The following is a 23626-nucleotide window of genomic DNA, read 5'->3' as shown; positions in this document are numbered from 1 at the left end:
GCAGTACTTAAGGAGACACTTGTCTCTCCCAGTCCCAGGGCACACTGTGCTGAGAATCAGGCCCAGAATCTAATTGTAAGGGTGGCAGACCCATTAAGGAGAACCAATGTCCATCCTTGACAAATTTTCAATATCAAAGTCAGGATGCTAAAAGGGAAAAATGTAGGACCTTGAGACCTGAAATGGGACATCTATGTAAATGAGACTTAAACCTCTAGAATCCCTTGAGCCCTTTGGACTGGCAAAAGCGGCCCCCTGCCCCTTAAAAGCAGCCTCCCCTTGCTTGGAGACCATGGAAAGATTGCACTCGAAGCAGGTACCCTGCAGCATGATGTTTACTCTCAAGATCCATTGCTGCCACACTCATTACTGCCAGGCAGGTAAATAGGGTCACATCTCAGTTCCGCCCAAGTAGGGGAAATACAGTCCCTGCTCCAGAGGGAAATCACTTATCTGTTGAAGGAACTACAGGATGTGGCTGATCCATCTTAGCAAGCGCCAGCAGAAGACATATAAGAATGACTGGGTCTTGAGGGGCCCAGAATACATCTGGGAAGGGGATAATTTTTTTACATGGAAAAACTCACTTGTGACTCAAGGTTCAATGCCATGGCATTGGCACCTGGAATGTATCTTAGTACACGGCCAGTGTTGCTCCTTGAGGCTTACCCATGATATGAACTTATACAGTAAATGAGGTGGAGATGCTGCACTGCCTTGGCCGAGAACTAAGGAAGAGTCAGATGGTCCGGGGAGGAGGCCATAGTTAGATGGATTTGTTATGTGAGACTGGGGGCCCCATCACCTGACCACGCTCCTCAGGAGAGCCAGAGTGTCACTAAGGCAGTGATGAGGTACTGGAGAGGGGCCACTAGATCCTTGGAGAGGCCCTGAAACGGTCACCTCTGCAAGCCAGGCTGGACAGCAGGAGCTGCTGCCATAGAACTGGGGCTCCCTAGTGTCAGTGGGGATTATGGAATTCCAGAATAGTAGAGGCCGGGTGAAGGCAATTAACTGGTATCATGGACAGCAGGGCCTCATGTACTTTCTAGATCTAAGTCAGTTTACAGACCCAGAGCCCATTGATTGAAGGATAGGCTGGCTCCCCTTGAGGAAACCCCCTCTGTTACCATCACATGTATTCAATACATTATTTAATAAACAATACATTTATTCAGTAAACATTTCCCTGATCCTTCCCTAAAGGGTAACTATAGTGGGGAAGGGAATTCTCACATCTTTTGAGGAGCATTGAATCCCAACATCCCCATTAAAATTAAGGGTATGAGATGACACTGATACCAGGGCACCTGCTATTATGTTCTTCTGGAGTAGCTGGAGATGGGTTTGTGGAGGCCAGGGGATAAAAGATGTTCTGGCCCAAGTCTGCCTCTAGGGGGTTTAATGGGCCCACAGGCCCTCCCTGTGGCTCTTTCCCCAGCTCCTACTGATAAGAGGGTTTTGGTAGGAAAAGCTGAATGGAAGTGCTTGAAACTATACCATCCCCAGCCAAGATGACAAGTCAGAAATGACTCTACATCCTAGGTGCAACTGCAGAGAACAGCACCACCAGCAAAGACTTAAAGGATGCAAGAGGCTGGTGGCTGTCCATATCATCTCCCTGCAGAATTCACTCATTTGATTGCTGTGAAATCAGATGCATAGTGGTGAGCAATGGTGGACTACTGCAAACCTAACCGAGTGGTATTCCCTCTCGCTACTGCCATGCTTGGGGTGTTATCATGATTAGAACAGGTTATACAGTCCCTGGCCTTTGGTAAGCAGCTATTAATTGATAAATGCATTCTACTCAATTCCCGTCCATAAAGAAAATCAAAACCAGCTCACTTTTACATGAGAAAGGCAGAAGTGCCCATTTACTGTCTAGCCCAAGGGCTATATTAACTCTCTTGCCCCCCCATCAGAATATAATCCACAGGAGCTTTGATCCCCTTGACATTCCAAAGAATCCAACTGCTCCCATTATATTGATAACATGGTGCTGATGGGACCTGCGGAGCAGAAGTGGCTAATGCCCTAGGAAGGCACATGAGCACGAGAGGATGGGAAAGAAACCCCATGAGGATTCAGGGGCCTGCCGCATGGATGGTATTTTTAGTGCTCCTGCGGTCTAGGGCACTTGGAAGCATCCCCTTCAAGATAAAGGATAGGTAATTGCACCTGGCACTCTGCTACTGAGAAAGAGGCACAGGGCCTAGTGGGCCGCTTCGGAATTTTGGGCCTGTGCTCTTTCCTTCTGAGGGAAAAGAATACCCCATTTTGGCTGAGCACACACCTTGGTGTGGGACCATCTTATCATTTTGCTCCCCCAAGTGTAGTTTCCATGTCAGCATTTTAATCTTTGACAGCAGTCCTGGCCCCTCTGATCCCTGATGGTCAGCCAACAGGGCAGGAACCCTCTCTTCTCAGCAATCTCCTAGTTAACTCTCTTAGGTGACCAAGGGGATGCCTGGTAGTGGTGGCCATGTCCTCAGGGAGGGTGTTCTAATTGGTTCCCATTCCAGTCACTCAGTCCCAGCTTCTCCTGGCCTTCCTGTGGGAAGTACCGCTGACACACCAGCTGTAGGCCTCACAGCTGATTCAAGCTCCTCAAAGGCCCCAAATCCTTCCCTTTCAGCCCTATTTACTGTGGTATTTATAGTCCAAATGTGAAGGGTATTAATCCTCCTTCCCTTCCTTTCTTTGCTTAAAATAAGAATCAGTCCACCCTTCTATTAAGCCAGATTTGCATAACACTGCCTGAGAAGAAACCTCCTCAGGGCCCAGGGACCAGAGCCTCTGAACTCTCCGTCTTTATACAGAGTTTCTGAAAAAGCTCTGTTCCTCTTTGAAGGCACAGGGGGAATCAGGAGAGACTTCCCTCAAATGCTTTCCCTTCAAGTAGCTGAACCTTTGCATTTCTAAGCAGCTTCCAGCCCGAGCTCTAGAGAGTCCCTTCCCTCGTTAGAAAGAGAGGAGAGGGGGAGTCCAAGGTCACCACTGTGGGTCTCATGAAATAAGCTCAAGTGAAACATTCAGCTTCGCAGGGAACTGATTTGGGGGCCTGGTCAGGTACCCACACACACACTCTGCATCAAGTAGGTGGAGGGGCAGGTAGCCCCTCACTCACCCTCCATCCCTGACTGGGCTCCCCACCAAGGAGCAGTTGACCCACAAAGGTGACTTGGCATCCACAGTTTCTACCCCTCCCCCATACTGGACGACAGTTCTTTAATTAGGCCTTGCTAAAAAACGTGGGGGGAGGGTTCTTTCATCATAAACTATAAATAAACAATGAATGGGATTTAGTAAATTAGTTATAAAAATACGAAAACTGTTTAAAAGTATAACACATAGGCGTGGATTCCTCCTCGCTAGGAATTAGTTCTAGTCATGTAACCAGGCAAGAGAGGCTAAACTAAGTCATTCCTGTTCACCGTCATCTTCTTTATTTAAACATTTACTTGAGAAATACAAAAGTGAAAAATGGCTTATAATTAAGAGAATGAAAAGACAAGTCACAGACTGGGCGAAAATATTTGCAAGACACGTATCTGAGAAAGGACGTGTATCCAAAATATACAAAGAATTCTTAAAAGTCAACAGTAAGTAAACAAACAAAAGAGGGCCTCCCTGGTGGCGCAGTGGTTAAGAATCTGCCTGCCAATGCAGGGGACACGGGTTCGAGCCCTGGTCTGGGAAGATCCCACATGCCGCGGAGCAACTGGGCCTGTGAGCCACAACTACTGAGCCTGCGCGTCTGGAGCCTGTGCTCCGCAACAAGAGAGGCCGCGATAGTGAGAGGCCCGCGCATCGCGATGAAGAGTGGCCCCCACTTGCCACAACTAGAGAAAGCCCTCACACAGAAACGAAGACCCAACACAGCCATAATAAATAAATTAAAAAAAAAAAAATGGGTAAAAGATCTGAACTGGCACCTCATCAAAGAAGGTATACAGATGGCAAATAAGCATATGAAAAGATGCTCCACATCACATGTTATTAGAGAATCACAAATTAAAACAATGAGATATAACTACACACCTATTAGAATGGCCAAAATCCAAAACAGTGGCCACACCAAATCCTGGTGAGGATGTGGAGCGACAGGAACTCTCATTTAGTGCTGGGGGGAATGAAAAATTGTATAGCTTCTCGGAAGACAGTTTGGTGGTTTCTTACAAAGCTAAACATACTCTCACCGTACAATCCAGCAATTGCCCTCCTTGATATTTACCCAAATGAGTCGAAAACATATGTCCACCCAAAAGTTTATAGCAGCTTTATTCACCATTGCCAAAAACTGACAGCAGTCCAGATGTCCTTCAGTGGGCGAATGGATAAACAAACGGCGGTACATCCTGACAGTGGAATATTATTTAGCAATAAAAAGAAATCAGCTCTCAATCCATGAAAAGACATTGAGGAGCTTTAAGTGCATACTACTAACTGAAAGAAGCCAGTGTGAAAAGGCTACATATATATAGTTTCAGTTATAGGACATTCTGAAAAAGGCAAAAGAGACAGTAAAAAGATCAGTGGTTGCCAGGGAGGTGGTGGGGAGAGATGAATAGGTGAGCCCAGGGTATGATTAGGGTGGTAAAACTATTCTGTATGATATTGTAATGGTGCACACATGACATTATACATTTGTCAAAACTCAAAGTACTGGCATTTCCCTGGCGGTCCAGTGGTTAAGACTCTGTGTTCCCAATACAAAGGGCACAGGTTTGATCCTTGGCTGGGGAGCTAAGATCCCGAATGCTGCACTGTGAGGCCAAGAAATGAACAAAAAATTAAAAAACAGAAAAAACCCCCAAAACTCTAAGTACTGTACAACACAAAGAGTGAACCCTAATGTGAAACTAAGGGCTTCAGCTAATAATAATATATCAGTATTGGTTTGTCAATTATAATAAATATACCACACCAATACAAGATATTAATAATGGAGGAAACTGTCTGGAAGGGACTTTGGGGGAAAGGAAAGGGAATATATGGAACTCTGTATACTCTCTGCTCAATTTTTCTATAAACCTAAAACTGCTCTAAAAAAATAGTCTATTCATTTAAAAAAAGATCTATAATTCCATTTTTTTTTAATCACATAAAGTTAGAAGTAGATATTCCAGCCTATTTCATTCCCCACTCTACACATTCCCAGTAAGGTAACCATTGTTTATAACTTGATGTGCATGCTTCCTGATTCTTTCCCTAAGTTTCTACAAATATATTGATATTTATACCTATCTATCTAGCATCGCACATCAAAAAAAAAAAAAGATGAAATCATGTTTTACATATTAGTCTGCAACTTGCTTATTGCACTTACATTAAGGACCTCTTTCCAGGAGGTACATGTAGGTCTCACTCTTTGTTGGCAACCACGGCTGTTACCATCTCATGGACACTCACCGTGGTCATTAGGCAGAGTTTTGACTGTTAAAGAAGATTCACAGAATCCAATTGACAATGCTTGCAAATCTACAGTTTATTGCAGGAAAAGTATTAAAAACATTGAAGTAAGACAGCAAGGGATCCAGAGAGGCCAGGTATAAACTCCTACTGTCCTCCCTCTGTAAGAGCCATACCAGACACTTTCTCTTTTGGGTCACAGGTGTGCCACAAAACACCTCAGACCTAGGAAGCCCCAAATGCAGTTTCCACCAGGGCTTCTTACACCCTGCTGGTCACATAGGCATATTTCTTGCTGGTTTACCATCCCCAGCAGCAGAGACCTTCAGGGGTCTCGCCAAAACCAGGTACAAATCATCAATTTCACTATTGTCAACAAACAATGATGAACAAAGTAAAAGTAGAGATAAAAAATAAACCCTGCTGACCAGCTGATAGAAATTCCTCAGACCCGTGGTTACAAAACAACACTATTAATCAGTACATTTAATGACTTGACCAGGGGTCTGTGCTATGCACGAACTTATTTCAGTAAATCAGCTTGCGCTAATTCCAGTCCTGCTTGAATTAACCCTCACAATACACCATGCTATGTATGAACATACTCTATTCAACTATTCCCATGTTGATGAGTATTTAGGCTATTCCTCTCCCCCATTCCATGTCCCACACCAACTGCTATCATAAACCTGGCCACAGTGAACATCCTCATACATATATGCCTACACGTATCATATGTTCATTTCTGTAGCATACAGCTCTCAAATGAGTCACTTTCCTTTGCCCTTCTTTTTTTTTTTTTTTTTAAATTTATTTATTTATTTATTTATTTTTGGCTGTGTTGGGTCTTCGTTTCTGTGCGAGAGCTTTCTCTAGTTGGTGGCGAGCGGGGGCCACTCTTCATCGCGGTGCGCGGGCCTCTCACTATCATGGCCTCTCTTGTTGCGGAGCACAGGCTCCAGACGCGCAGGCTCAGCAGTTGTGGCTCACGGGCCTAGTCGCTCCGCGGCATGTGGGATCTTCCCAGACCAGGGCTCGAACCCATGTCCCCTGCATTGGCAGGCAGATTCTCAACCACTGTGCCACCAGGGAAGCCCCCTCCTTTGCCCTTCTTGATCTGTCTTTCCTGTCTTCTTTCCCTGTGTGTTAGGAGGATGGGGACTCAGTGTGTGGCATTGCTGTGCTCAGATGCTCACATTCCTGTTAGGGTTTTGCTGTGCTCACTACAGATTCCCTAAAGTGCCAGCTTCAACTTCAGCTCTCTACACCTGCACTGGGACCCCACTGTCTTCTGGCTTTCTGCCTCTCAATTCTCCTACCCTTTTCCTCCAAAGAATGTGATTACTTCTCTCGTAGGTCAGGGTTCTCAATCTCTCTGCAAGTAAAAGGGATCGTTTCTCTAAGGCACTTCTATTATTTTGAAAGTAGACTTTTCCTGATAGAACCTACACCCACAAGCATGAGCCTAAGGAAAACAAAGCAAAACAAATCTACTTTATGTGCTAATTAGCTGCTGTAACAGAGAAACTCCAGATCTAATGGCTTAACATCAGGAGAGTTCAATTCCCCTCTTCTAAGCCCACATGGCTGCAGAGTGGGGAGCTCTCTACACCCTGCTCAGGGATCCAAGTTCCTTCCATTTTGTGCCCTTCTCCTCCTCTAGAACTTTATAGAGTCCTCTCCACTCAGCCAGCAGATGGAGAAAGAAAGAGACAGGAGGGCCACACAAGCCTGAATGTGCAGCAGATTGTGGTGGTTTAAAAATATATCCACAGGGACTTCCCTGGCAAACCAGTGGTTAAGACTCTGCACTCCCAGTACAGAGGGCACAGGTTCAATCCCTGGCTAGGGAACTAAGATCCCACATGCCGCCCGGCGTGGCCAAAAAAAAATCCACAAATTCTTTGATATACCTTCCTTCAAGAAGTGGAGTTTAATTCTCTTCCCCTTGAGCGCAGGCTGGACTTAGTGAGTGACCTACTTCTAACAAATAGAGTTCAGAAGTGAAGGTCAATTTCAAGATTAGGTTATAAAGAGACTGCAGCTTCCATCCCAGGTGCTGTCACTCTTTTTCTACCATCACTCACCCTGAAGGAAGCCCTGTCTTGAGCAGTTCTGTGGGAGCCCATGCAGCGAGGAATGGAAGAACCCCCAGTCTCAATCAAATCTTCAGAGGCTGCAGCCCCAGCCAATAGATTGATGAGAGACCCTCGGCCAGAACCATCCAGGTAAGCCACTCTTGGGTTCCTGACTCTCAGAAACTGTGTGAGGTAGTAATTATTTGTTGTTTTAAACTGTTAACTTTGGGGATAATTTTTTATAGAGCAAATAAATAACTTGCTTTAAATTGCTAAGTTTGGGGATACTTTGTTACACAGCAATAGATAACTAATACACATATCCACCTGCATTTCATTGGCTAGAACTCAGTCACATGGTCACATAACTGCAAGAGAGGCTGGGAAATACAGTCTAGGTGTGTCCCCAGGAAGAAAGGGAAATAGATGTGGTGAACAGCTAACTTGTGTCTATTACTTCATGGAACTTCCGGGATTCCTCTCCCACTTGGCAGAAAAAAAGTCAAGTCCATCAACTCCTGGGTGATGATAAGAGCCAAAGCTCTCACTTTTGACTACTCATTGCTTGTTTTAGGTGTATTTAGGAAGTAAGGAATGCTAAACCCAAATTTACATTTTATTTTATATATTTAAATTTTAGACGAATAATTATAATTGTATTATTGATTGTTTTTCTTAAAGCTTCTGCAAAATTGTTTACAAAAACAATTGTATTATTTATGATCTCAATGTTGCAAGAATAAATATGTATTCATATGCCATGAAAAGGGATTGGAAAGAAATATACAAAATATTAAACATGTTATTCCTACGTGGTGAGATGATCACTGACTTTCACTTATTTTGTGTGCATGTGTATTTGTATTTTCCAGTTTTTCTAAGATGAAGATATGTGTGTTATTTTATAATCAGAAAAGATCATTATAAAAACAAAGAAAATTATAAAGATAAAGATGATAAAATAAAAACAATATAAATAATGATTATAAAAAACAAAAAGCCAATTCCTCTGTGTGAGAGCCGCACAAAGTGAGCAGGCAGGGGTGGGGTTCCAGCTGAGAAGCACCTATTCTGTTCAGGTTGAGCCTGGACCACACTTGAACTCCGGGGAGCCCCGTCTCGGCTTGTCAGTTCCCCTACCTCGGGGAGACCTGAGCTGACTGGCTTCCCAGGGTGACTGAACCTTTGATTCACTGCGGGGACAATCACTATCATGCTTGATGTGGTCAGATTATTCTCTCTACCTAAACTTTCCCCCCTTCATGAATGGAAAGCGTTTGTCTATGAGGAAGACTTCTCCCTAATGATTTCCTGTCTCCTCGATTCCACAGCCACCTACTCACTAAAATGAACAAATCTTCATTTCAGTTTATCAGAATCGCATTGAGGGGTGGTTTCCTCTGCGCTGTGCATCCTCAGGTACCTGCTTCTTTCCCTGTCTTGTCTGCCAGGCTCTGAGCTCCATATCACTGCTAGAGGCCGTGGTTAAGAGCAGAGGTTCGGGGGTTCAAACACACACACACACACACACACACACACACACACACCCTGCCACTTCCTATTATGTGATTTTGGACAAGTCACTTAACCATTTAGTTTCCTCATCTGTAAAATGGGGCTAAAACCCTTCATAACTGATGTCACACATTTAAAACCTTCAGAACAATGCACAGCACATAGAGCACTGTAAAGGTTGTGGGTAGGAATCATGAAATTAGACAGGATTCCCGCCTCTGCGGAGCTTACAGCTTAGTGGGGAAAGACAGACATGGAATACATAATTAGAAATGTGATGTGACAGAAAAGGAGGGGAAGTAGAATTCAGTGACCTAGGAGGTCGGATTTATCAGATGAGCCTTTCTTCAGATGAAGAAACTGGGGCTCAGGAAAATTAAGTACCTTTCTCTAGATCTCTCTCTTAGCTACGTGGTGGAGCTGGGGTTCAAACCTGATCTGTCTCACTCCAAGCCCTTGCATTCAGGACCACATTGTGACATTCCTGAGTGGAATGCACTTTGCCTCTGTGGGCCCCTTCCTCCATTAAAAAAAATATTAAAAATCATATGTTTACAACCTCATTGATATAAAAACAAATATAACCCAGATTGGGTTATATTCATTTTTTTCCTTCTGATCGTAAAAGACATTAAACCATTTTCAGGGGCTCCTAAAAAAGTATCGTGGGCCACAGGCCTTGTCCATGCTGCTTATCACACAAGCTGAGTATGATACGATATGATTCTGGACCACCAAGGAGCTTCCAGTTCAATGGAAGCTATAAGAACAAAATGACTAATATTAACAATAATTCTAGCTCAGATGTATTGAGTGCTTGCTTATCTCATTTAAGTCTCCCAATAATCTAAGAATTAGTAAATAATATAATATTAGTAAATAATATTATTTTTCCCCTGGCAGGCAAGGAAATGGAGGCCCAGAGGGTTGCCATCACTTGCCCACAGTGATGAACTCGTCAGGGACAGGGGCAGGATTCAGACCCAGGTCTGCGACCACATGCCTGGATCCTTCCCTGTCTGCAGCCCTGCTTCCCATCTACAGCAGGGAAGGCAGGATGAAGGACCCCCTGCAGTAGAGGCACCAGCGAAATGCTGCAACTTAATGATGGGTGCTGACAGAGCATGGGGAGGGGCCTGGGTGCACTTAGGTCTGGGGGAAACTGCCTCTCACCATCACCTCTCTGTTCAGTGCCCAGATGTCCCCAACTGCCAGGCAGGAAGCCTCTTTCCTTTCCTTCTTCTGGCTTACCTCCCCGCTCTGCCGCACCAACTTGCCTAGGCTTAAGCGGGACTGAAAAAGGTTAAGAAACACCCTCTGAGCTGTGAACGTGACCGCAGTGGATCTGAGAGGGCAGGAAACACACACACTGGAAGAGTTTCATGGGCGTGACTAGGATGGAGAGTCAGGGTGGGGACCCTCCAGGCTGCACCTGGGAGCCAATAATGGTCACTCAAATAGAAGAGAACAATGCCAGTGACAAGTATATTTCTAGTTTACAAAGCTCTTCCTCCAATGCATTTTGTTGGTTTTTACCAAGACCCTGTGAGACTGGTAAAACAGGTAATATTAAATGTATATTTATTTATATATAAATAAATAAATAAATATTGATTTATTAAATATATATAAATATATTTTCTTATTTTTATTTTTATTTTTTGGCCATGCTGTGTGGCTTGTGGGATCTTAGTTTCCCAACCAGGGATTGAACCCCGGCCCTCTGCAGTGGAAGCACGGAGTTCTAACCACCGGGCCGTCAGGGAATTCCCTAAAAAAAATATATATATATATATATTTTTTTTTTTTTTTTTTTTTTTTTTTTTACTTTTGGCTGTGTTGGGTCTTCCTTTCTGTGCGACGGCTTTCTCTAGTTGTGGCAAGCGGGGGCCACTCTTCATCGCAGTGCGCGGGCCTCTCACTATCGCGGTCTCTCTTGTTGCGGAGCATAGGCTCCAGACGCGCAGGCTCAGTAGTTGTGGCTCATGGGCTTAGTTGCTCCGCGGCATGTGGGATCTTCCCAGACCAGGGCTTGAACCCGTGTCCCCTGCATTAGCAGGCAGATTCTCAACCACTGCGCCACCAGGGAAGCCCATATTTTTTTAATTGAATGAAAGATTCTTTAAATTCTGCAGTGCTTTACAATTGGTAATATATATATTATTACATGATTTAGCCTTTACTTAAAATCCGGCCATAGCTCCTGGTGGCCTTGCTTGGTGTGGCAATCAAGGCCATCCTCCTGGCTCTCTCCTGCTCTGGCTCCTCTCATCCTGGACTCCAGCCAGACTGAAGAGCAGATGCTTCCCCCAAAACTATTCCGACATTCTTACCTTGGTCCTTCCCTAGAATGCCCAGGGTTATATGATGACATGCCCAAGAACACACAATCAGGAAGTGATGGAGTTGATTCAAAACCAGATTGGTCTCACTCCAAAGCACTTGCCAAAGAGAATTCTCTTGGGGGCTCAGTGGTGTACCATCTATTCCTGTGAATGAAGCAAGTGTTAGAAATCCAGGCGGTGTGATGCTCCCTCCCTTCACCTGGTGAACACTTGTGTCTCATTTAAGACTCAATTCAAGCACCACTCTACTTTCAGAGGGTTTTTCTTAGATTTGACGTTTACTTAATAGTGATCAAGGGGGTCGCAGAGTAAGGATGCTGACGCGTTTCTCTAGGAAGAGATGGTCATACCCAGAGACGAAGAAATGGTGTGGAGGCTCTGCATTTGGAGCACGCCTGTGGCTGCTGCCTGCATTCCCACCATCATGGTGCCTCTGTCGGGGGTAAAAGGATGATGTGCTGGTGTGGATCCAGGAAGTGGTAACTCCTTAAACCTTGTCACTCCTTCGCATCTTCAGTGTGACTCATTTTGATGAAATTCAGCGAACTCTGAGCACCTGCTTACCGAGTGGAGTCTTTTTTAGCTAAAAATCTCCACAATTCCCCTCCCCCAAGATTCAGGAAGCTTAGACCCAGACTGTGAAGAGACAAAGCAGGGTGACCAGTGAAACTCAGATGACACTGCTCCTGCCCCAGCCATCTCTCACCCCTGTGCTGGGTGCAGTGGGGACTGGGTTTCAAGGAGCTCACCGGTGAGCAAATGAGAGACTCTTGGACAAAAGAATGACACATATATACATATATATACGCACATTTTTTTTCTTGTTGAGTTTAAAAGTCCATCACCGAAGTGTGTATAGTATTCACTTTATTGCAGCGGTCTGGAACTGAACCCGCAATATCTCCAAGGTATGCCAGTATTCTGACTGATAGTTTCATGAAGCCAAAATATGTGTAAATGTATACCTTTATATGTATATATATGTAACTCTACATCTATCCAGAAGGATATTCATTAAAATACTAACTGATGGCAGTTTTCTCCAGATGGTGGGATTATAATGGTTTGATTGACATGTCTCTGTATTTTCCAATTTTTCTGCTATTATCATGCATTAGTTACATGATCTGAAGAACAAGTTCAAAGCCCATTCTCTTTTAAAAGGCTGGGATTCCAAGTCTAGGGGATGCTTTCTGGGTGATAGAGGAGGCCTTTTCTCTTCTTGTCCACCTCCCATCCTTTGAGGACGGTTCTAGACGGAACCTCAAACAGAAGTTCCCTGCCTCTGACCAATGTCTTTGCTGCCCTCTGGTGGTCATGTGAGACCTCAGCAAGTCCAATAACCAAGTTTGCCTTCCTAAGTCCCATTTCTTTCTTTTTTAAAATTCATTTTATTCTTGGCTGCGTTGGGTCTTCGTTGCTGCGCGCAGGCTCTTCTCTGGTTGCGGCAAGCAGGGGCTACTCTTCGTTGAGATGCGCAGGCTTCTCATTGCGGTGGCTTCTCTTGTTACGGAGCACAGGCTCTAGGTACACGGGCTTCAGTAGTTGCAGCACATAGGCTCAGTAGTTGTGGCGCATGGGCTTAGTTGCTCCGCGGCATGTGGGATCTTCCCGGACTAGGGCCTGAACCTGCGTCCCCTGCATTGGCAGGTGGATTCTTAACCACTGCGCCACCAGGGAAGCCCAAGTCCCATTTCTTATAACTGTTTTTTACCCCCTGAGGTTGAGCATCCTTATTAAACTGAATGAGATTTGCTCCAGTGTAAGCTTCTTTAAAGCTCTTGTGAAAATGTCATTCTTGTCAAAACCAAAGCCCCTCAGCCTTGATTGCACAGCCAGAGGGCTTGAGTTACATCATTTGAAGGGCCCTGGTGCGCACTCACCTGCTGCTTTCTAACAGTCGATCCAAGCAGTATTTGGTTTTGGTCAGTATCATTACTGTAAAGCCACCGGCACACCTGCTGAAACGCAAAAGGATGGTGCTTCTCACGGTCCGAGAACGCCCTGTACTCCCACGGAATCACAATAAGTAATGGCTGGTTCCAGGGCCCCAACCTGGGACTCGTTGAGATTGTGTGGCTTTAAGCAAATTGTGTCACTTCTCTGTTCCTTCATGTGTAACAAGGGAATTGTGACCACGCCTGCCTGGATTTAAGCCCCTGCTCTACCATTTATCACTTGAATGCCTTACTTAACATCAATGTGCCTTTGATTCCTTATCTGTAAAACTGGGGGAAAACAGTGCCTAATTCACAGGGCTGGGAGGATGGAATTAATTAATACATGTGAATGATTAGATCAATGCCTGGAACATAATTACTTCTCAATAAATTTTTATTATTATTGTTACAGTTACCAGTTACCAAAGCATATTACTAGTTAATTAATGTCATTCTAAGAATGCATATAGTTAGTAGTAAGGGATTTATTATTTGATAAGTCTTTTATGTCTTAGAAACCATTCTAGGTACTGTTTAGTTAATACTCACTGCAACCCTTCACGGAAGGTGTTATCTTCATTTTACAAATGACGAAACTAAGATTCAGAGAGGTTAAGTAACTCACCCAGTATTACACAGCTAGGAAATACGGAACCAGAGTTTAATTTCATTGGTTTGGCTCTGGAGCCTCTGTTCTTTCCCGTCTGTCTGATTGACTGCTGCCTCCTAAGGTAGCTTGTTTTTACTAATATATTTTTCTGAAATACTTGGTTATAAGTTAAGGTGATGCCAGTTGCTGTAACAGATAAAGCCCAAATCTCTGTGGTTTGCGTAATAGAACTGTGTTTCTCATGAATGCAATAACTCATGAGAGCAGTCCCATTTGGTGGCAGGCCTTCCACATGGTGATTCAGGGACTCTGGCTCCTTTCCATCTTGTGGTTCTGCTCTCCCCAAGGGCTTTGGAGTCCTCTGCATTTAACAGGTGAGTGAGCAAAGAACATGGACCAGGCCTGGAAGTGACACTTCTCAACTCTGTCCATATTCCATAACTTAAAGCTCAGTCACATGGGTCACACTTAACAGCAAGGGAAGCTGGGAAATGTAGTCTAGCTCTGTGTCAGGAGGCAGAGGAAACACAACCTGCCAGCCAGTCTCTGCCATACCTGGCTTATGTCTTTTGTTTAATTCTTCTTTTTTTTGGCCACGCCACACAGCCTGCAGGATCTTAGTGCCCTGACCAGGGATCAAACCCAGGCCCCAGCAGTGAAAGCACCGCCAGGGAATTCCCCCTGGCTTATGTCTTAAATAGCCTTGAGGTCTCGGTTTAAATTTCAATTCCTCCAGTAAAAAAGCCTGGCCCCTCGAGTCTGGATTGGGTGTCTCTCCTGTGTACTGCCTTTCTTGTGTCATTCGGTGCATGTAATTGTAATTCTTTAATCATCTGTCTCCCCATTATTCAGTGGGCTGCATTCGAGCAGGGGCTATGCTGATTTCCATCACTGCTGAATTCCCAGCTCTTACACAGAGCTGTCACATAGTAGGTGCTCAATAATTGCTGAATGGATGACATCTGCTGCAAATGGTTGCAGGGGCAGAAGAAGTGGTTGGGAGTGGTCTCTTGGGCTCCCCTCCTCCCCTGGAGGCACTGAGTTTCAGAATCATGGACGGCTCATCCGGGAACAGGGCTGGAAAGCCCTCTGAGGTTGAGGTCGGTGCGTCTGTACTTTAAGAGTGGAACTGAGACACCACGTGTGGTCACAGGTTGTCTGTGCCTCTGCACCTGCCCTCAGGGAGGACCCCATGCAGACATCTCCTCCTGCACATGTACCCAACAGGGCCTGGCTTCGAGTTTAGGAAACAAACCACTGCCACAAAGGTAAAACGATGCAGCGCATTTATCTATCTGTTGACGATTTATATACTCTCCACTTCCCAAAGAACTTTGCGGTAACTCATAAAATGAGCACGATAAGAGAGAGCAACTTGAATAGCAGGGAAAAACCAGTCCTGTCCTGGTGATATGAGATCATTGAAGATCTGGTAGCTCCAGACATAACAAGATAAGTGTTTTTTCCTTACAATCCAAATCTCTATTTTGGGACAATATTTAGAATATTTTACTATTGGGCTCTTTTTGTTCTCCTCTCCCCCTCGCTGTCCCTGGGTGTCTGCTAATGCTAAGTCTTGGCCTGTAGCTGAGGTTGGGATTGGGGAGGGGGCTGTGAGCAGCTCATAGCCTCTCTTTTCAGGATTCCAAGCCTCTCTTCAGCTCCAACCCCTTGAGTTCATCCCCGCTCCTCTTCCCTTGCTACAAACCCCCTTCCACAGCCTGGCGCTAAGATGAAGGTAGTAGCGATGAGCAAAAAGACAGTCCCGCTATGCTGTCAACTATCCTCAGATGAGACGAAAAACCCAATTTAACAAGACAGAAGTGGGTGGTCGGGCAGGGGGATGGGCAAGAATCCCAGCCTGGAGCCTGCTGGCAAGTCACTTTGCACTTCTGAGCTGCCATCATCTCATCTATGAAATGGGATAACTGAACCCGGATACCCTGGGTCGGTATGAGAGTTGGGCTAACCAAAAGGGCCTCAGAGGGGCAACACACTTTGCAAGGAACCCCTCAACAAGGGCAAATGTGTCAGGCTACTGCTCTCAGTACCAGCTATGGGATGGGGGCAAAGGGGGGGAGATGGGATGGTGGGGTCACTTAGCTCTGGGCTCTTCCTGGGAAGGAGTCCAGGGTAGTCTCATGACACCCCAGGGGAAGTTGAATTATGGGGAGGAAGACCACAGTTCCTTCATTAAGGCGTGTAGATTACAGGTACTTCTCCCTTCATTAAGGTGTGTAGATTACAGGGACCCTCTAGGTCGCCTCTGGGATTTGGGGACTGAGCTTTGTCTCTGAGCCCAGCCGCCTGGGCACAGGGAGGGCAGGAGGCAGCCTGAAGCCTGGGCTGAAGGAAGCCTGGACCAATGACTCTGAGAGAGGAGGGAGAGTCTGTAGGCTGAGGAGCACTAAGACCTCAGCAAGATTTGTATTCCAGAACCTTCTCTGGCCCACATAGGCCAGTTCTGTGTTGATTCATAAAAGAGAAAGAGAAAAAAACCCTAGGTTCCAAAGGAGCAAATTTCCAGTCAGTTTTAAAAAGAACCAAAGCCCATCTGAGCTGGAGAAGGGATTTCCCCCAAACTCTCCCTCCACACAGGCAGCAATTGACAAAGATGCTGAGAAAGTGCTGGGAAGTGGGCCCGGAGGGAAGGTGGGGAAGGGGAGGGGCAGCTGGAATGGGATGCACTTATCACCAGGCTGACAGCCCATGACCCTTCCCCCATAGGCTTCCTGGCTCCATCACCCCTGGGGTGTTTGAAATCAACTTCTCCATCCTGTAGTATAGTGCACCACTGCATGAAAACAACAGAAATATTTACCAAGGAGAAAAAAGGCCCCATAATCTTATCACCCCACCATATCAACTGTTTTCATTTTTTGGGCTTCCTTCCATCCCAATCTTCATAGTTTAATCATAGATCTACTGCACTTATGATATTAGCTTTTTTCTTTCTTTCTTTCTTAACATTGTGTGATACTGGGCAAGTTTCAGTTTCTTCATCTGCAAAATGTGATCCTCTCAGCATCCACCGCACAGAGTGGTGTGAGCCTTGAATGAGATCATGGCTGTAAAGTGCATGGCACGTAGTAGTTGCTCAGTAAATGGTAGTCATGATGATTATTTCTGGAAACACCTCTCTGGTTTTCATTATAAGTTCTTCCGTACTGCTAGAAATTCTGAACTCTTTATATGTATCAATGTGATAAAAGAAATTGGAACTACATACTTATTTTAAAAGTAGTCTGGTCACAGTGAAATGTATTATAATTAGTCTTTAAAGATTCGCATCAGTAGGTGCCTTTTCCGGTACCTCTGAGGTCTTTTCTGACCTGAGTGGATGGTAGCAGGCCACGCTGATGTAGCTTTTTTTGAAATACGGATTCCACCACCCGCTCTCTCCATTCCTGTGATGATCTGGGAATAAAAAGCACAGGGCCCCTGGGACTCTCCACTCAGGTGTCCACTCACTATGTGTTCCTGGAGAAGTGACCTTTAGTCCTTGGTGCAGGGAACTCAAAGTGCTGGGCTCTTTCTCTATCAAGCTGCAGAGAAGGGGTGGTGTTGGGAAATTGTTCATTGGTGCATCTCTGCATAGATGAGAGCCTGAGCTGGGACATGGGCTGCTGGGGGCACTTTGATTTTAAGCGTGGCTTTGGTGAGCCCGAGGCTCCCAGGGTTGATGTCTATTGAAGGTGTTTGTGCTGCCATTTCCAGCCCACCTAAGGGTGAATTGGATTACAGGTATATCTGGGAGGATAATGGGAAAAAATTGATATAGATAGATAGATAGATGATAGATAGATAGATAGATAGATAGATAGATAGATAGATAGATGATAGATAGATAGATGATAGGTAGATAGATATGGAATTTAAGACTGAAGATAGTCAACCCAGACAAAGTCCCTCTCCTTTTGGGGACTCAGTTCTTTCATTAGTGAAATTCAATCTGCAAAAATGACCAGCCGTGGAGTTAAATTATTCTTAGCTGTGGGAGGGAACTGGGAAGTCACTGGACATTTGTTCTCAAGACTTGTCACATGATGCAACACCTCTTCAAACTCTTTAAGTTGGGGGACTTCAGAGGGGCCAGGGCAGTTTGGTCCAGGGCTTCATCAATTCAATTTGTTGAATGAATGCTGTGTGCCTAGACCACGCCGGACACTGCTGTGAATACCAGGGACAACCGTGATCGGCCCGGCTGTTAGTGGGTGCACAGTCAATTTGGGAGAAGAAACAGGATATTGCCTATGGCTGTATCAGCAATGGCAGCGGCTGCCATTCACCTTGGGCACCAAATGTAAAAATCTCATGGAATCCTCCAAAAAGCTCCATAATGTATACACTGGTAACATCCTCATTTTTCTGGTGAGGAAACTAAGGTGCTGAACTATGAAATAATTTGCCGGAAGTCACATGGCTAGCTAGTGGTGGAGCCGTGATTCAATTCAGTCTGTCTGACTCTAGATCACCCACCACCACCCCTCCCGATTATAGCTGTTAACTGAAATAAAAACGCACACTGTAAAAGTTGTGGGTTAAGATTTAATCGAGGACTTTCTGAGGATTAAAGCTCAGGAGACAGCCTCTCAGATAGCTCTGGGGAACTGCTCTGAAGAGGTAAGGGAGAAGCCAGGATATATATGAATTTTTTGCTGGAAAAAACATGTAGTCAAACATCAGAAGATGACTGCTAATCACAAAGAAAGGACACCTCAAGTTAATGATTTTAGAGCTTTTCTATGTGTGGGAAGATGCAATTTCTTTTGACATAATTTCACATTAAGCATGTGCATAGATGGACATAAGAGACAGCTCAAATCTCAATGTAAAAGGGTTTCCTTTCATATTATTCCTCTCAGTAGAGTTTCAAGGGCCCTCCATTTTGCTGACATTTGACATTTGACACCTTGAGATGTTATCTACAGGCACAGAAAGCAGCAACATCATCAGTATATAAAGACCCAACTGGGGAATTCCCTGGCCGTCCAGTGGTTAGGACTCTGCGCTTTCACTGCCGAGGTCTGGGTTCGATCCCTGGCTGGGGAACTAGGATCCCACGAGCCGCATAGCGTGGCCAAAAAAAAAGAAAAAGAAAGAAAAAAGACCCAACTGCATGAGGTTGCAGTAGTCACTGCCCAGTCCTGAGGACTTAATTCCTGCTTTATTACTTTGTCTCAGATTTCAGTGCCATTTTCTTCTTCTCTACCTCCTCCCCTCTCCCTGTCCTCCTCCTTCTTCTCCTGCCCCTTCCTCCTCCTCCTCCTCCTTCTTCTATAAAGTATTAAGATATTTGAAAATACTTAGGACTTCTGTTCTCATTTCTCTTCATGCATTAAAGTAATGGAAGTTGGCAGATTTCCAGTCCCACGACCACCCAAACATTCACATGATCTCATTGAATGGGATTTCTTTAACATTATAATTCCAAGTTTGGCAACCATCCTGGTCCAGCATTAGAGGCTGCAGGCTTCAATTTTCCAGAGTTGTAGAACCTTGTGCCATAATGCCAGTCAAGATCCCAGACGTAGCTGGGGAAACACAGATGTTACTTGGATCATCCAGAGATGATATGCTCCCAGGTGTGCGAAATCCCTGGAAGTGGGACAAAGCCAGTGACACTTCAGGAAGCAACCAGATAGTCCATTCTAGATCATTCTGCAATAAGAAGCACGGACAAGTCTCATCCTCATGACCCACGCATTTTTTTCACCTCGAAACAGTTTGCAATACAACAATTAGAAAAGGAATTGTAAACGGTACTGATGAACCTAGTGACAGGGCAGGAATAAAGATGCAGGTGTAGAGAATGGACTTGAGGACACAATGGGGGAAGGGGAAGCTGGGTCGAAGTGAGAGAGTAGCATTGACATATATACACTACCAAATGTAAAATAGTTAGTGGGAAGCAGCCGCATAGCACAGGGAGATCAGCTCAGAGCTTTGTGACCACCTAGAGGGGTGGGATAGGGAGGGTGGGAGGCAGGCTCAAGAGGGAGGGGATATGGGGATATGTGTATACATATAGCTGATTCACTGTGTTATACAGTAGAAACTAACACAACATTGTAAAGCAATTATAATCCAATAAAGATATTTTAAAAATCAAAAGAAAGAAAAAGGAAAAGGAATTGTGTCGCATACACTTCACATTCTAAAGAAATTCCAAGGAGTTGAAGATGAAAAATTTCATAGACTCTAAAAGTTTTGAGGCTCCTCGAAGGCTTCCCCTCAGTAGATCAGCATCCTCAGCCCATGGATGAGGCAACTGATGCTGGACCAACGATGCCCTCAAGGTTATACAGCTAGTTGGTGGCAGAGTCAGGACCAGGTCCCTGGTGACTGATACTCAGTTCTTGGTTCTCTCTGTCCCACCACACTACATCCCTCTCTACACCAAAGTAGGTGTGGTGAGGGAAGGCTTCACAGAGAAGGAGGAACGTGACCTGGGCTTTGAAGGATGCATGGGGCGTGGGTGGGCTTGGAAGAGGGGCCGGGCTTCCTAATGGCAGTTTAGGCTCCTCTGTGGCTTTGCTAACTGAACCGTTAGCTCCCAGAAGTAGGCGTTTGTCTCCTCCACTTTCTCCCCATTTCTGAGTTCCTGGCGTGGGGCTGGCACAAAGGGACTGTTGGGGAGATGGATGAGGCCAGCTTCTCCATATCCACTCAAGATCTGACTCCATGTTTTGAGAGACTTGCTAAAGCACTTGGCACTGAATAGAAATAGAAACTCAGCTTACAGTTCCTTCTGCTTCCTTCCTTCCTTCTTATGGATGACACTTTTAAGAGTGTGTGTCTAGTTAGTCTCTGAGAGCCATCCAGCCCCCCGGCCCCCTTAGGAATGGGCCCTGGCAGCCATGTTTGTAAGACCAATCCCTGACCCTGTGAGTTGTGAGTGTCTGAGTGACACAGGGGTGGACCCCTGACTCAAACTGGACCCATGAGACCCTCTCTCCCAATTTGGAATTGCAACTTTGAGGGGCTCCTCAAATGGTGTGCACTGAGGTGATGTTAGCTTAGGAACTGAGAGACAGCCATCTTCAGACATGGAGAAATCCCGTGCAGGAAGGCGGGAGATGAAGCAGATGCTGAGGGGCAGCGGTGCCAAGAAACCCCAAGACCCAACTGCCCTGTGCCGGGGGAGGCCCCTGCCCAGAGGAGGCCTTCACCTCTTTTGAACGCCCCTCCTCCAGTCACACGAGAAGGACAGTCTGTTGCCTGGAACCCTCACCGTGCTCCGATGTTATCAAGTTTCTGCAGAAGGGACTCACTCAGCCAGTGTCTCACAGGGGAAGTCCTTGGCTGTGCTTTGTGCTAGAGGAACCACACTCTGGAAGGGGGGAGTGTGGGTGAAGGGGAACTTTCTTCTCTTTCTCAAAGGGAGACCCTTGGCCTGGTGGTCTCAATTTGACCCAAGCTCCAGAAGGAATGGGACTCTGGAAAAGACGTTAATTTTTTTTTTTTTTTTTTCTTTTTTGCAAAGTTATTTAGTCAGTGGTGTGAATGGGAGAAAAAAGACCCCAGTGGTCACTTCAACCATTGTGCTAGGTACTGGCGACCAGAGGCAAAATAGGACCTTCCTGCCTCGTGGTTAGTGAGTGAGGCAGATACGTGGTTAGAATTTCACAGCAATGAGACGAGATGTAAATGCCATGATAAAGAAATGCACAGGATTAGACCTAGATAATGCCTATAATTTTATGTTAAAATGATGAGGAATTTTGAAATAGAAGCCATTCCAAGAAGCCATTTTCCAGATGAACTTATAATGGCGAGGGCTTTGGACAGACACTTTTGATGTCATTGATAAAGTCATGTATCAGTAAAGTCTTACTCATGGAAAAAAAAAAAAAAAAAAAAGAAATGCACAGGCAGGGACGGTCCTCCAAGAACGTCCAACATGGGGGGTCAAAGAGGGTTTCCTGGCAGGGATGGCAACCAAGAAGGAGCCTAGGGGTGTGTAGGAGTTGGCCAGGCCAGCGGGGTAAGGGACAACCCAGAGGAAACAGCAAAAATAGAAGAGCAGAGCTGAGAAAGACAATGGTGGCTGCCGAGAAGTACGAGTGGCTGAATCACAGCTGGAGGGTGTGACTTTTCAAGGGAGCCGGGGCTTTGTTCTGCAGAGTCGTGATCTCTGAACCTTTTCAACTGTGTGCTTCATCTGTTAAATTTTTTTGAGCTTGCAAAAAATTTTAATTAGCATGTTTAATTGTTTGCAAAGCAACATTGTATATTTATCTACAAAACAGATACTTGCTCTTGTACTAATATGTTAAAGATTGTAGCTTAATTTCCTTCTGACCTTTTTTGAGGGGTTAAAAATAAATACACATAGAAATTCTAAACTATCCTCCACACCTGGTAACGCATATGGAGAATTGCTCTGCAGATGTGATCAGGAGCCCCTGCAGAATGTGGGGCACCATCGCCCTCCTCCTCTGGCTGTACACCAGCCAGATGTGTAACTGCAGCTTGAGCTGTCCCAGCCGCAGCTGACAGCCTCTGTGCTGGGTGATTCAGATCAGGAAACCTCAGTACTAGGTCTGGGCTGTGGGTTGCCTCAGCCTAGACTTCTAGAAATCCTTGTGCCTGGTTTTCCCAGTCTGAATTTCTGGATGTGCATACCACCGTGACAGCCCTTTTTTCTTTTTCTTTTTTTAAAGTTAACTGAAAGCTGGACTTTATGACTTGAGGGCGGACAGCAGAGAAGTGTAGAGCTCACCTGGACTGCTGTCTTCCTGTCTACCATTCACTTTCTTTGTCTCTGAGAGTAAAGACTTTTGAGGCACCGGGGCCTCATCTTGTCCTAGGGGCTGAGCTCCTCCAGATGAGATGCCTAATGAGGGCTTGCAGAATGGCACCTACCCTGAGCTCTTTCTGAGGACTTCAGGAACAGCTGCGACAACTAAACAATAGCACAATGACACCAACACCACCGACACTGAGCGTGGCGACCACATGCACCATACTAATGCCTCTTTATATAGTTGTCATCTAGTCAACTCTCTCAACAAACCCGTGAGCGACTACGCTGACAAGTCCCACTCTACACACAAGGAAATGGGCCTGGGAGAGGTTGACTCCTTGAGTCCCCGTCCATGGGGACCTGGGATAATCAGGATTCCCAACTCCCAGGCTCCTTCCCATGGTAGGAGGGCTGGGCTTTGGAACCTCATCTTCTGTCCTCATGCCTTTGCAAGTTACTATCGTTTGAGGTTCTGCTAATCAAGCTGGGACTAAACCAGGTCAGACGAAAAGAGAACTCATAAAAGGATGGCCTGATGATATTTACTCAGAACTGTAGGGCAAAGAATAGTTAAGTAAAAAAAAACAGCAAATAAAAAGGTAAAAATTTTTTAAAAATTTATAGCTTTATTGTGGTATAACTGATACACACAAAAAAACTCACATATTTAATGTAAACATTTGGATGACTTTGGATATATGAAAACACCTGTAACACCATCACCACAATCAAGGTAATAAACATATCCATCACCTTCAAAAGACTCCTTGTGTCCCTCGGCTTTGTGTCTCTGTGTGCATGTTAAGAACAATTAACATGAGGTGCCCTCTTAACAAGCTTTAAAGTGCCCAGGACCCAGCGTATTTTTCACTGTAGGTTCTGGGTGGTATAGCAGGTCTCCAGGACTTACTCATCTCATCTAACTGTGACTTTATATCCATTGAACAACAATTCCCCATCCCACCACACCCCTG

The 23626-nt window shown here is 45.2% G+C and overlaps 1 protein-coding gene and 1 long non-coding RNA gene across 3 annotated transcripts in view; one reads left to right on the top strand and one right to left on the bottom strand.

The window, feature by feature from the left end:
• The window catches only part of LOC309626636, a 1318538-nt gene that overhangs the window by 15518 nt on the left and 1279394 nt on the right, over positions 1–23626 (bottom strand). The window lies entirely within an intron of this gene.
• BATF (basic leucine zipper ATF-like transcription factor) overlaps positions 6307–23626 on the top strand; it is a 56795-nt gene continuing 39475 nt past the window's right edge. For both annotated transcript variants that reach the window (XM_082385869.1, XM_082385868.1), the window contains exon 1: positions 6307–8912. The gene's annotated coding sequence lies outside the window, so the exon portion shown is untranslated. The remainder of the gene's footprint in view (positions 8913–23626) is intronic.

This window comes from Balaenoptera borealis (genome assembly GCF_965194805.1).
Source record: "Balaenoptera borealis genome assembly, chromosome: 3".
Classification (NCBI taxonomy): domain Eukaryota; kingdom Metazoa; phylum Chordata; class Mammalia; order Artiodactyla; family Balaenopteridae; genus Balaenoptera; species Balaenoptera borealis.
The sequence above is the reverse complement of the archived record's forward strand: the minus strand, read 5'-3'. Positions and strand labels throughout refer to the sequence as shown.